Source organism: Strix uralensis, chromosome 2, assembly GCF_047716275.1.
Source record: "Strix uralensis isolate ZFMK-TIS-50842 chromosome 2, bStrUra1, whole genome shotgun sequence".
Taxonomy (NCBI): domain Eukaryota; kingdom Metazoa; phylum Chordata; class Aves; order Strigiformes; family Strigidae; genus Strix; species Strix uralensis.
This window is the reverse complement of record NC_133973.1, coordinates 69,885,200-69,897,317: the sequence shown is the minus strand read 5'-3', so window position 1 is coordinate 69,897,317 and position 12,118 is coordinate 69,885,200. Positions and strand designations below refer to the sequence as shown.

Here is a 12,118-nt window from a genome sequence, read left to right as displayed (position 1 = left end):
TCTCCCCTCCCCTGAAAAGTTACAACTCAAGACACACCATTGAAATTAAATTAAATACTCAGGAGAGGAAATTTAGCCCTCCACACAGGCCAAAATCCAAAACAATTGGAATATTGAATGTGATTAGCCTAGGGATGTCAAATGAAAAATGGAAACGCTTCCACAGCTGAATAGACTCAGTGTTGTTTCCTTAATTTTTAACATTGTCCTGCAATACAAACATTGATGTTGATTGTGTATTGACAACTTTTAAGTTCCTTATTTAAAGATCAAATACATAAGAAGAAAACACTTGGAAATGATTTACATAGGGTAGAAATGTATTCAATGGGTATTTAAGACATACTTCCAATGACTTGTGATTTCTCCATGGCTACAGTGTTAGGCAACAGGGTTTATTGCTCTATTGATTACAGTCATTACCACATAATAATAAGAAAAAAAGGCAATTCCAGAAAGTAATTTAGAGGCCTAAAAGAAAGAAAGAAATGAAATGAAATAGCTGTCTTGTATGATTATACTCCATGCCTTCAAATTGTTGACATTTTCACAGAAAGAAATTTCACAGGTGAATATGATAATTTTTTACATTTTGCTTATGCAAAAAAGATAATCTAGAACTGCAAACTATATGCAAGCATCTCTCACAATAATATAAACTGAAAGGGGGGAGACTTATGAAATTTTAGCATGATTTCATAAACCAAATGAAATCCCTAGATGTAGAGAAAAAAATTCTTAACAAGTTAGAAAAAAAAAGTTTAACCATACGGTACAAAAAACTCTTATTTGCTAGGGCTGAGATGGCTTCTAACACTTTATGTATTCTCTGTTTGCTAGTGCAGTACTTGCTCTGTAACTGCTGATCCTGCAAAAATTCAGCATGGAGTTTCTTCACCTCCTTTGGGAAAACCTCTTGGCTAGGTTGAAAGGAAATCTTTCAAGTACTCCAGATCACCTACCGAAATCAACAGCATGAAAAAAGAATAGAAATTAACTTAGTTTGGCCAAGAAGAAATGTAGTAAATGGGGTACACCTGATTTATTTGGAATTTAATGAAGTGTTTAATTCCATGCTAAATGGAAATCATTAGATGAACTACAGAAGTGGGAAATTAATTCAAGAACTGTGAGCTAGGCAAACCAGAGAAAGAGAAAAAACTCAGGATGAAAGGAGAACCATAGTGGAAACAGGTTATTAGCTGGCTTTGGGTTGACTTTACACGCTATTTCCACGAATGGCCAAGGCAGGAGACAGCTAGTGGTATTTGGAGTAATAAAAATAGGAGAAAATGCGATAGTGCAAAATGCAAGTTGGGACAAGTAGCAAGAGCACTCTTAACTGAAGACTTGGATGGAAACAACCATTTGTTTTTTAAGCCAGTCATGGGAAAACCACAATCCACACTATGTCATGGTTCTGTGGAAGTCAGTCACTGTCCCTGAGTGTGTCAGGTAGGGCATGTCCCAGAGATCCAGGGGAAACCTACACCTGTGTGGCACACCCTCCTGAGACCTCCCCTAGGACACCCAAAAAGCTGCTTGCCCCTGCTCAGGAAAGACACTTTCAAGCTGGAAGGAAGGAGGAGATCGGGACAAAGAGGGAGGGAAGACCGAGAAAGCTCCTGCTCCCCAAGAACACATCACATGGGAGATGCCCATAACCGGGTAACAAGGAGGGTGGGTTTGAACTAAAGGACACTCCTAGCACAGCAACAATGAATATATATCCTATAGTCAGAGGAGATGGGCCTGGGACATGACTACACAGAACAGGTAGGTATCCAGCCTGTGGTACTAGCTTTGTCCTAGAGGTGGAATGAAGAAAAAAGGTCTTCATCAATCAATCATTGTGGTTGATCACAACACTTTCACTACATTTTTACAGCATGTATAGGATTCATTTTCTTGAAAACTTAGCCACAACTGCTGAAAAAATACTGTTTCTATAAACGTAGCCCATGAGGTGTGACAGATCACTGCTAAATGTTACCTGACACTATGGCTGATAAGGGAGGGGCGTACCAGCTTTTTTGAAAATGTTAGTGGTTTTGGCTAATGTTTCAAAATTATAAAAGGTAATTTGAAGTTTATTTTCCCTCTCTATTTGAGAGGGAAAGCAAAAGTGGTTTTGAAAGCAAAAGCGGTTTTGAGGGACTTTTTTTCCCTATACGGTATGCTTGGGACCCTCAGGTGGCAAACGCTGACAGCTCCTCTATCAAACATATCTAAAATATGGAATGATTTTTTTAAGGTGGGTACATTCCCTTTTCAAAAATTATTTAGCTCCTTTTAAGAAGAGGAATGAAGCTCTTGTCTCTGAGGTGCTTTTAAAAATAGCCTTGTGCCATAAGACATAGAAAAGAAAGCAAATTACCGCTGCCACAAACTCTTAGCTATTTCATTTCTTGACAATGAGTGTTTAACTTTGTGTTATTGGGATTTTTTTGTATGTGTCTTGTTCTGTGAGGTATCATGGTTCAAACAAAATCCATGAAGGACTTCCAAACTCCAGCAGAATGGAAGTGTCAGAGAACTTCATGCTTGAAAAAGAACTGTAAATCTGTGCTTTCTCTGGAGAAACGTTTACCACTGGAATCTTGCTCAGCAGGGAGGAAAAAGCATTCAATGTAAATTAAAGGATCTAAGTTATGTCACTTTCAAAACGTCTTCTGACATTACTATAAGGCTGTTTGTCAGCTTTCCAGGGTGTTATGCAGTTTTGGCACCTATAGAGATTTTCCTTTCCAGCAGCGTAACAGTGCAATAAACTTTTGTTACCTTGCTGGTGTCAGCATCAGTCAACCTGTGTCCGGACTCATCCTGCCTCCTTACCTCTGTGCTGGTGATGGTGGAGCAGTGGGAGTCTTTGCTGGGGGGGAGGAGACCAGCAGTGGAACTTGTGAAGGGTCTTCTGCAGAAGGTACACCATGGTGCTCTTTCCTCCGAATCTGTAAGGAGCAAAACTAATCCCCGTCTCCCAAGACTGCTCCTACGGGCCTGGTGCTTCAGCTCAGCCTGCTCCTGAGCCTTGTCACAGTGATGCTGTCCACATATCTGTGCCAGCCTGCTCAAGAGGAATGACTAACAGTCAAAGCCTTTTGCAGGTGCACAACATTTTCAGAAAGCCTGTGGCTAGAGCCACAGCCTCTGTGTAGCTACACAACCTCTGTGTAGCACGGATATTCCCCTCTGGGTTTGCAGTTACCCTACAGCAGCTGTTGGGCCAATATGGCCCGATGGCTACTCCTGCCAGGCTGCTGGGTAGCACTGGTGTCACCGCAGCAAAGGCTGCTTGAAACACTCTACTGAAGAGAAAGGATTTCCACAAAGGTCTTTTATTTTACATAGCATGAATCGCTTATGTTTCTGTCAAATTTCTCTGGTTGTTGAGGGTCAATGGAGACAAAACCCTCTAGAGTGCATCAGAATTTTGAAGGTGGGGGGCGGGAGAAAAAGGAAGAACAGGGCTGCCTCTTAATACGACAGTGTGATCTTACACAGATGATTAAGGCCTCGATCCTCCAGCCAGGTGAACTTACATACCAAGTTCACACCCGGCCTCTGGTTTGCAGGGCTTAGTCAGTGCCTGCTCCTCCGGTAGAGAGCTGTGCCTAGAGAATGGTCTTAGGAAAGGGATCATCATTCAATCAATTCAGTTTCTAACAATCAATAAAAAGGAAGGGGCGGTGAATCTACTGCTAGGATCCTCCGGGTCTGAACTCAGGGGAGCAGCCAGAAGAGGCCGGTTGATGCTCCTTCATTCAGAGCTCACTGCCCGGCTGTGACATCTTGATGCTGGAAGATGACCGAGCTCCTGTCCAACCCGGGTGCTGCCTCCCCGCTGACCTGCCAGTCCTGGCAGGCCGTGGAGGTATGCCATTTACATGGGCTGCACGCCTGCAGGGATCCCTCTGCTACAGGTGGATTGCTGCTGGGAACATACAAAAGAAATTTATGCGACAAGAAAAGCTTGTTCCAAAAACCAGAAGGGAGATGTTATGCATAAGAAGTTTTATACAGGTATTTCCAAATTCACAGGAGTTTTTACACATTCACTTGTTTGTCTTTTTTTGTAGCTCACTTTTCAGAATGTTCTGTAATGTAGCCAAACGTCTGACAAAAATACAAACATTCATATTAAGAATTATGTTTGTTAATTATGGAAACTTATTCTGAGCCAAATATTCATGGAGATGGCTGAAAGTATTTTCACAGTATTTTCTTGACAGAAGGCATAGTAAGAAACTCCATGTGACAAATGACTTTTCTGAATTTTACCATTAGAAAACATTATTGTTTAAAGATGTTTCAAGAGATCAATATGAAACTATGAGTTCCACACCACTCACTTCCAAGGCCAAAGCTAGTTCTGCACAGATCTCAGCAGAGTTTATAGTATCTGGAGGGGAATCAAAACTCTAGTTGGAAACCTTTCATGAAAGACAAGTTTCTGAATGTTTGTATTAAACATGCTTTCCAGAGCCGACTGAGAATTCATGAGAACTCTCATTCTCAAAAGAATAATTTTTACACTCGGCTATAGTTCAGTGATGTTAATTCAAAGGATAAAAAGTTCACTACTTCTCTTAAGTATTAATTTTGCCCTCAGAGGTTTACAGTGAGGGACAGATTCTCAGATACAGTAGACCAGCATAACCCCACTGAAATTAATTTGCAAAAACTGCAATCAGGAGCATGGCCAAAGGACAAGCAGATTTGTGTAGCAACATGAAATAGCCAGGTGACTACAGAAAGGATGACGCTAGGTCAACATTTTTCTAAATACTCCTAAGAAGGCTAGGTTCAGGCACACGTCAGTGAATGAGCAATGAGAAATTAATAATGGGATGTAACTATCCTTCCCTGACTATTGGTTTGGGTGAAAAAATAAGAAATGGGGAATATGCATTATTTTGAAGGTCCTGCACTTGCGGAATTAATCTGGGTCAGATATTGGTTTGAATTTTCCATTTAATCTCCCTCCAAAATATCTGTCTTGGAAGTTTTCATCACTTCAGTGCTATAAAATTGGACGTAAAAAAACCCCATTGCTTTCATTATCATCCATTATTTTTGAGACAAGACCTAGACTATTAGCTGGTGTTAGGTAAACACTTTGCAGCATAGTCTAAAGTGTTCAGCGCTTGCTCTCAGGATAACCTGAATCACCAAAAGAACTTGCCTCTGCTCCCTAACGACAGTAAAGGGAAGCAAAACAAAAATGAAGGAACTAAACCTGGACCTTGGCTCCACCAGGCATGCAGTAACCTACCGCTCTACCCTTGTGACAGAAAAAGGGCTTGGCAAACCCTGTATGGTCTGAACTTCAGGAACAGTGGCCAGCCAGCACCAGCTCTTGGTGACTGGAGTTTAGAAGTGCTGAGGAGAATTCTGAGGGTCTTCAAAACACAGAAGCCAGCCTGCAACAGAGCTGTAGAGGTACTGATGTGTGCTGAGTTTCATGGACCACCTATCAGAGGACTTAAGGCTTTGAACAAATATTTTCTTTTTCTTCCATCATTTTAATTCACACCTAAGGCTTTTCAGACACTACTTATGCTTCTACATTGTGTGTATGTCGCAGTGCCACCACCCAGCAACACAGCAGTCACAATGGCCCAGGGCAGGATAAAAGGGGCATCCTTCCCTGTCCTGCTGCCAGCCTACCTGGCTTGGCCATGGGGACAGAGTTGGCCTGGGGGCAGCATGAAGACATCTGAGAGGAACTCCTTGAGGAGCCAGTGGAATTACTTGGAGGGGGCTGAGGGAGAAAGACTGGAGGCTGGACAAGGCTGTTGGAGGTTCTCTGCTGCAAGGCCAGCTCCTGGTGGGGCCATGTTCAGAGCTCATCTGATGAAGGGAAATCCTTTTCAGCTGGATAGCAGTGGCAAGACCAAGGAAATGCCTTCTTGAGGAGCACTGCAGAGCTCACCATCCTCATCCCCTGCAGAGCCAGGGGCAGCAGCCGTAAGAAATGGGATGCATAGATGTTGCAAGGGGTCCCAGTGCTTTGTAGCACCCACTAGTACCCTGCCACGTGTGGGAAGGACTCTTACCCCCAAGGTCAATCAGGTCAGCTGCCTTTTGCCACTCTGAGAAGCTCCCAAGATGGCTCCAGGTTGAGGGAAAATATGGGTTGGGCATCTCCTGGGAGGCGTGACCAGCCTGTGGGACAAGGAGGCAGGTCTTGCTCACATGCTCAGGGAATAGCCGATCACCAGTGCTGGGGTCAGGAAGGAATTTTCCCCCAGGGCAGACTGGCACTGGTTCCCCCGGGGGTTTTTTGCCTTCCTCTTTAACATTGAGCATGACCACTTGTCAGGGCTCCTCTGGTACATTTTGGCTGGGTTACTGCCTGCTGCTCACACACCATGAAGATGGCCTCTCGTGCCCTGTAGCTGGAGGGAGGAAGGCTTTTTTTCCCCCACAGTGGGTTAGCAAGTGTCCCTGGGGTTTTTTTGCCTTCCTCTGCAGCACTGAGCATGGTACCTTGCCAGGGTCCCTTCGGGCCATTTTGGCCAGGTGCCTGCTGCTCCTGCTCCACAAAGGTGGCCCTCATGCCCCGCATCCAGGGGGAGGAAGCTTTCTAGACTTCCAGGGTGGGCCTCAAGGGTGGCCCCTGGGGGTTGCTTCTTCTCCTCTGTAGCATTGAGCACAGCCCCTTGTCAGGGCTCCTCTGGGCCATTTTGGCAAGGTTCTCATCTGCTGCTCTTGCACCTCCAAGGCACCACTTCTGCTCTGGCCCTTTCCAGTTCTCTGTCCCATTGCAAGTTTGTAGCAGGAGCAAGCTCTGCTCTTCCTTGGCTCATTTCCTCAGATGTTCTTGCTTGTGCAAAATAGCCTGTGCTTGGAAGGGCCCCAGGTTTGCTGCACCATCAGGAGCTGCCACTTCTCATCTCTCCCTGCACACAATGCAAGTGCTGTGCAGCTAGAGAGTGCTTTTCATGCATCACTGGCCAAGAAGTACACCAGAGAAGCAAATTTTGGAAGGCAAAAAGTGTGCTTGTCATGGATATGTCATACATTTGAAAATACCCCATGACCACACACCTCTTCTTTTGTGTGTGGTTGGTCCTGATCCTAACTGTTTAAGTTCTCCGTCTTCAGGAAACAGGGACTGCTTGGCATGTATTCCTGCTGGTACTTTCTACAGCTCTGTGACTTGCCCTTGCCAGACTGCAAGGGATCTTTTTTTCAAACTAACCTGAAGAATCATCAGCCCACTCCTGGCTACACATCAACATTGTGTTAATACTTGTGAGCATCAGCTCTGAAACAGATTCAGAAAAATCAAATAAAATCAAATCCTGTTTCCACTTGTAACCTTTGTGATGTGTGTCCTTCAAAGAGGTTTTGGAGCTGAAAAACCCCTGGGGTTTCAGGCAGGTAACAGTCTCATTGTTATTTAACTCATGATGAGCACATGGAATGGAATGGAACGGGGTGGAACAGGATGGCAACACAATGATATGCCTAGAGTTCTGCATGACAAGCTGTGACCTAGGCCTGAGGAGTCCATCCAGGCAAGCAGCTCTCTGACAGTGCAGGTCCCAAGCCCATCCAGGAGAGAGGGGCAGAGATGGGCACACCTACATCGCTTAGGCAGGGTCTGAAGGCCCCAGGCTGAGCTAAGACACATCCCCTGGGCCCTTGGCAGGAGCCGGTGGGGGTGGAGGTCCCAGGGGAAGCCGGTTCCAGCCATTGAGGCCTATGAGCACCCCCAGGACCCTGACATATGTAGACCTACACTGCTCATACACTCTCCTGTAGACATTTATGGTTGGTCACTCTGGACAGAGTACTGGCCCAGACAACCCGTTGTTCTGAGAGCACTGTTGTTGTCAGGCTCTTTTGTTTTATTAAGTTTTTCCAACAGTTCAGGCATTTCTAAAACTGCTCAGTCATTTCTAAAAATAAGGACCAGTAGAAAAAAAAAAAAATCCATGGAGAAATGAACAGGTATTGCTCACCTCAAAAAGATTTGCAACCATTCAGTTGAGGAGCACATCCTGCATCAGACTGAGGGCTTGATCTTTGAGCCTTGCTAGTGTCAGAGACATGGGGTTTTGCCATCCTGTGGAAACCCAACTAAAGTGGATGAACACAGGCTTTAAAAAACCGCATTTCACACATGCTTTTTGCAAGTTTGTTCAGATGGTCAAATTATCTCAGGATGATCCAAAGCACTCACCCCCATCAGAAGGTACATGCCTCCTTTCCACAAAGTGACCAAGCCAATACTTAGGATGGGACGTGGTTACCCATTTAATCCCTTCTGCTAGTGCACGGCTAGGAAGAAATCATAGAATCATAGAATAGTTTGGGTTGGAAAGGGACACCTTCCACTAGACCAGGTTGCTCAAAGCCCCATCCAACCTGGCCTTGAACACTGACAGGGAGGGGGCAGCCACAACTTCTCTGGGCAACACCCTCACAGCAACGAATTTCTTCCTTATATCTGTATCTAATCTCTTTCAGTTTAAAACTGTTACCCTCATCCTATCACTACACTCCCTGATAAAGAGTCCCTCCCCATCTTTCCTGTAGGCCCCATTTAAGTACTGGAAGGCCACTAGAAGGTCTCCTTGAAGCCTTCTCTTCTCCAGGCTGAACAACCCCAACTCTCTCAGCCTGTCCTCATGGGCAAGGTGCTCAGCCCCCTGATCATCTTCATGGCCCTTCTCTGGACCCGCTTGAGCAGGTCCATGTCCTTCTTATGTTGGGGGCCCCAGAGCTGGACACAGCACTGCAGGTGGGGTCTCACAAGAGTGAAGTAGAGGGGGAGAATCACCTCACTCAACCTGCTGGCCACACTTGTCTTGATGCAGCCCAGGATACAGTTGGCTTTCTGGGCTGTGACCACATATTGTTGGCTCATAGTCAGTTGTCCATCCACTACTACTCCCGAGTTCTTCTCCTCAGGGCTGTTCTCAATCCACTCATTGCCCACCCTGTATTTGTGCATGGGATCACCCCAACCCATGTGCAGGATCTTGCACTTGGCCTTGTTGAACTTCATGAGGTTTGCACAGTCCCTCCTCTCAAGCTTGTCAAGGTCCCTCTGGATGGCATCCCTTCCCTCCAGCGTGTTAACTGCACCACACAGCTTGGTGTCATCAGCGAACATGCTGAAGGTGCACTCAATCCCACTGCCCCTGTCACCAAGAAGGCTGTTAAACAGCACCGGTCCCAACAGCAAACCCTGAGAAGCACCACCCCTACTGCTCTCCACTTGGAAATCAAGCTGCTGTTGACTGCAACTCTGAGTGCTACCATCCAGCCAATTCCCAATTTAGAAACAAGGATGTCATGCTGGAGAGTGTCAAATGCTTTGCACAAGTCCAGGTAGATGACATCAGTTGCTCTTCCCTTATCTACCAACACTGTAATCCCACTGTAGAAGGCCACCAGATTTGTCAGGCATGATTTGCCCTTAGTGAAGCCACATTGGCTGTCACCAATCACCTCCTTATTTTCCATGTGCCCTAGCACAGTTTCCAGGAGGATCTGCTCCATGATCTTGCCAGGCACAGAGATGAGACTGACTGGCCTGTAGTTCCCCAGGTCTTCCTTTTTACCCATTTTAAAAATGGGGGCTTTGTTTCCCCTTTTCCAGTCAGAGGGAACTGCACTGGACTGCCACAGCTTCTCAAATATGATGGACAGCGGCCTTAGGACCTGCAGATGATTTAATCTTGTGCACCTTCAGGTTCCTTAGATGGTCTCAGACGTGATCTTCTCCTACAGTGGGAGGTTCTTCCTTCTCCCAGTACCTGCCTTTGCCTTCTGTGACTTGGGCAGTGTGGCTGGAGCCCTTGCCAGTGAAGACTGAGGCAAAAAAGTCACTGGGTACCTCAGTCTTCTCCATGTCCTGGGTAATCAGGTCTCCCATTTCCTCACAGAGGGGGCCCACATTCTCCCTAGTCTTCCTTTCATCCCCAATGTACCTGTAGAAACTTTTCTTGCTGCCCTTGACAACCCTGGCCAGATTTAATTCTGTGAGGGCTTTGGCCTTCCTAACGTGATCCCTGGATGCTGGGACAACTTCTCTGTATTTGTCCCAGGCTGTCTGTCCTTGCTTCCACTCTCTGTAGGCTTCCTTTTTGTGTTTGACTTTGTCCAGCAGCTCTTTGTTCATCCATGCAGGCCTCCTGATGGTTTTGCCTGACTTCCTCCTTGTTGGGATGCATCGCTCCTGAGCTTGGCGGAAGTGATCCTTGAATATTAACCAGCCCCTCTTCCCTCCAGGGCTTTATCCCATGCTACTCTGCCAAGCAGATTCCAGAAGAGGCCAAAGTCTGCACCCCTGAAGACCAGGGTAGCGAGCTTGCTGTGCGCCCTCCTCACTGCCCTAAGGATCTTGAACTCCAACATTTCATGGTCACTGCAGTCAAGGCTACCCTTGAGCTTCACACTCCCCACCAGCCCCTCCTTGTTGGTGAGAACAAGGTCCAGCATAGCACCTCTCCTCGTTGGTTCCTCTATCACTTGGAGAAGGAAGTTATCATCACACATTACTGGAACCTCCTGGATTGCTTATGCCCTGCTGTGTTGTCCCTCCAACAGATATTGGGGTGGTTGAAGTCACCCCTGAGGACCAGGTCTTGTGAACGTGAGGCTGCTCTTATCTGTCTATAGAGGGCCTCATTCGCTCAGCCTTTCTGGTCAGGTGGCCTGTAGCAGACCCCACTATAACATCACCTGTCCTTGCCTTCCCTTTAATCTCGACTCATAAGCTCTCAGTTGGTTCCTCATCCATCCCCAGGCAGAGCTCCAGGCACTCCAGCTGATCACTTCCCTGCCTGTTCTTCCTAAAGACCCCGTATCCTTCCATTCCAACACTCCAGTCATAGGAGCCATCCCACTACATCTCCGTGATGCCAATAAGCTCACAGCCCTGCAGGCGAGTGCATGTCTCTAGCTCCTCTTGTTTATACCCCATGCTATGTGCATCATCAGAGATTTCCTCAGCATGTACTGTTAGGGAAAGTAGAAAGTGGGAAGAAGAATAGGACTAGAATAGAACAGACTATTTCAGTTGGAAGGGACCTAGAATGACCATCTAGTCCAACTGCCTGACCAATTCAGGGCTGACCAAGTGAAAGCATGTTGTTAAGGGCATTATCCAGATGCATCTTAAGCACTGACAGGCTTGGGGCATTGATCACCTCTCTAGGAAGCCTGTTCCAGGGTTTGACCACCCCCTCCATAAAGAAATGTTTCCTCATGCCCAATCTGAACCTCCCCTGGTGCAGCTTTGAACCATTCCCATGTGTCCAGACCCTGGATCCCAGGGAGAAGAGCTCAGCACCTCCCTCTCCACTTCCCCTCCTCAGGGAGCTGCAGAGCACAATGAGGTCGCCCCTCAGCCTTCTCTCTCCAAATTAGACAAAAAGCCCCCGTGAGCACCTGAGGAAGGTACCTTAGGCTCCCGCTGACCGCCACCCCGGGACGCCGCTCAGGTGAAGAGCTCTGCAAGTCACACCTGCAGAACGCACGTTTCCTGTGCTTCCTCCCCGCATAGTTTCCCGTTCCCTGGGACTCCTCTCCGGCCCCCACGTTCACCGTGACGAAGACGCAAACCTTCGTTGTGGGGAGCCCATGGCGACTTCACCCCTCAGACCACCTAACTCTGAGGAACCCCCTTCCCGAGCCACCCCCTCGCGGGGACCCACCGCACCCGGCCCCACCGCCGCCCCCAGCCCTCCCCGCCCCGGGCACCGCCGGCGCCAGCCACCGAGCAGCACGCACCGCACCGCGCCGCACCGCCGCGGCCAGGAGGACGCCCGTCCGGGCCGGGCGTGCTCCCGGGGCGCCGTTACATCTTCCCCTCCCCGGGAACCGCCGGGCCTGCGCCGCGGGCGGCCTAACGGTGCGAGGCAGCAGGAGGCAGCAGGAGGCGGCGGGGCCGCGACGGAGCCGCCAGGCACAGGAAGCCGCGGCGACGGCGACGAGCGGAGGCGCCCGCCCGCCCCGCAGCCCCAGCCCCTCCCCCTCCGGCGGCCGCCCCCCGACCCCCCCGCAGCGCGAGCCACCCGGCGCCGCCGCCGGGGCGAACCCCTCCGGTGCAGCAGCGCCCCCTGCCGGCTGGGCGGGGCTACGACAGGCGCCGCGT

The 12,118-nt window shown here is 48.1% G+C and overlaps 1 long non-coding RNA gene across 4 annotated transcripts; it reads right to left on the bottom strand.

The window, feature by feature from the left end:
* Positions 1 to 3,322: 3,322 nt before the first annotated feature.
* On the bottom strand, positions 3,323 to 11,916 carry LOC141939443 (uncharacterized). 4 transcript variants are annotated; one of them, XR_012627587.1, is made up of 4 exons: positions 11,755 to 11,916; positions 8,195 to 8,292; positions 7,974 to 8,077; positions 3,323 to 3,931 (listed from the first exon to the last, which is right to left on the bottom strand). It is a non-coding gene; the product is annotated as an uncharacterized LOC141939443 (long non-coding RNA). The 4 variants fall into 4 exon arrangements; XR_012627585.1 differs by lacking the exon at positions 8,195 to 8,292 and having other exon boundaries at positions 7,974 to 8,091; XR_012627586.1 differs by lacking the exon at positions 8,195 to 8,292.
* Between the last annotated feature and the right edge of the window lie 202 nt (positions 11,917 to 12,118).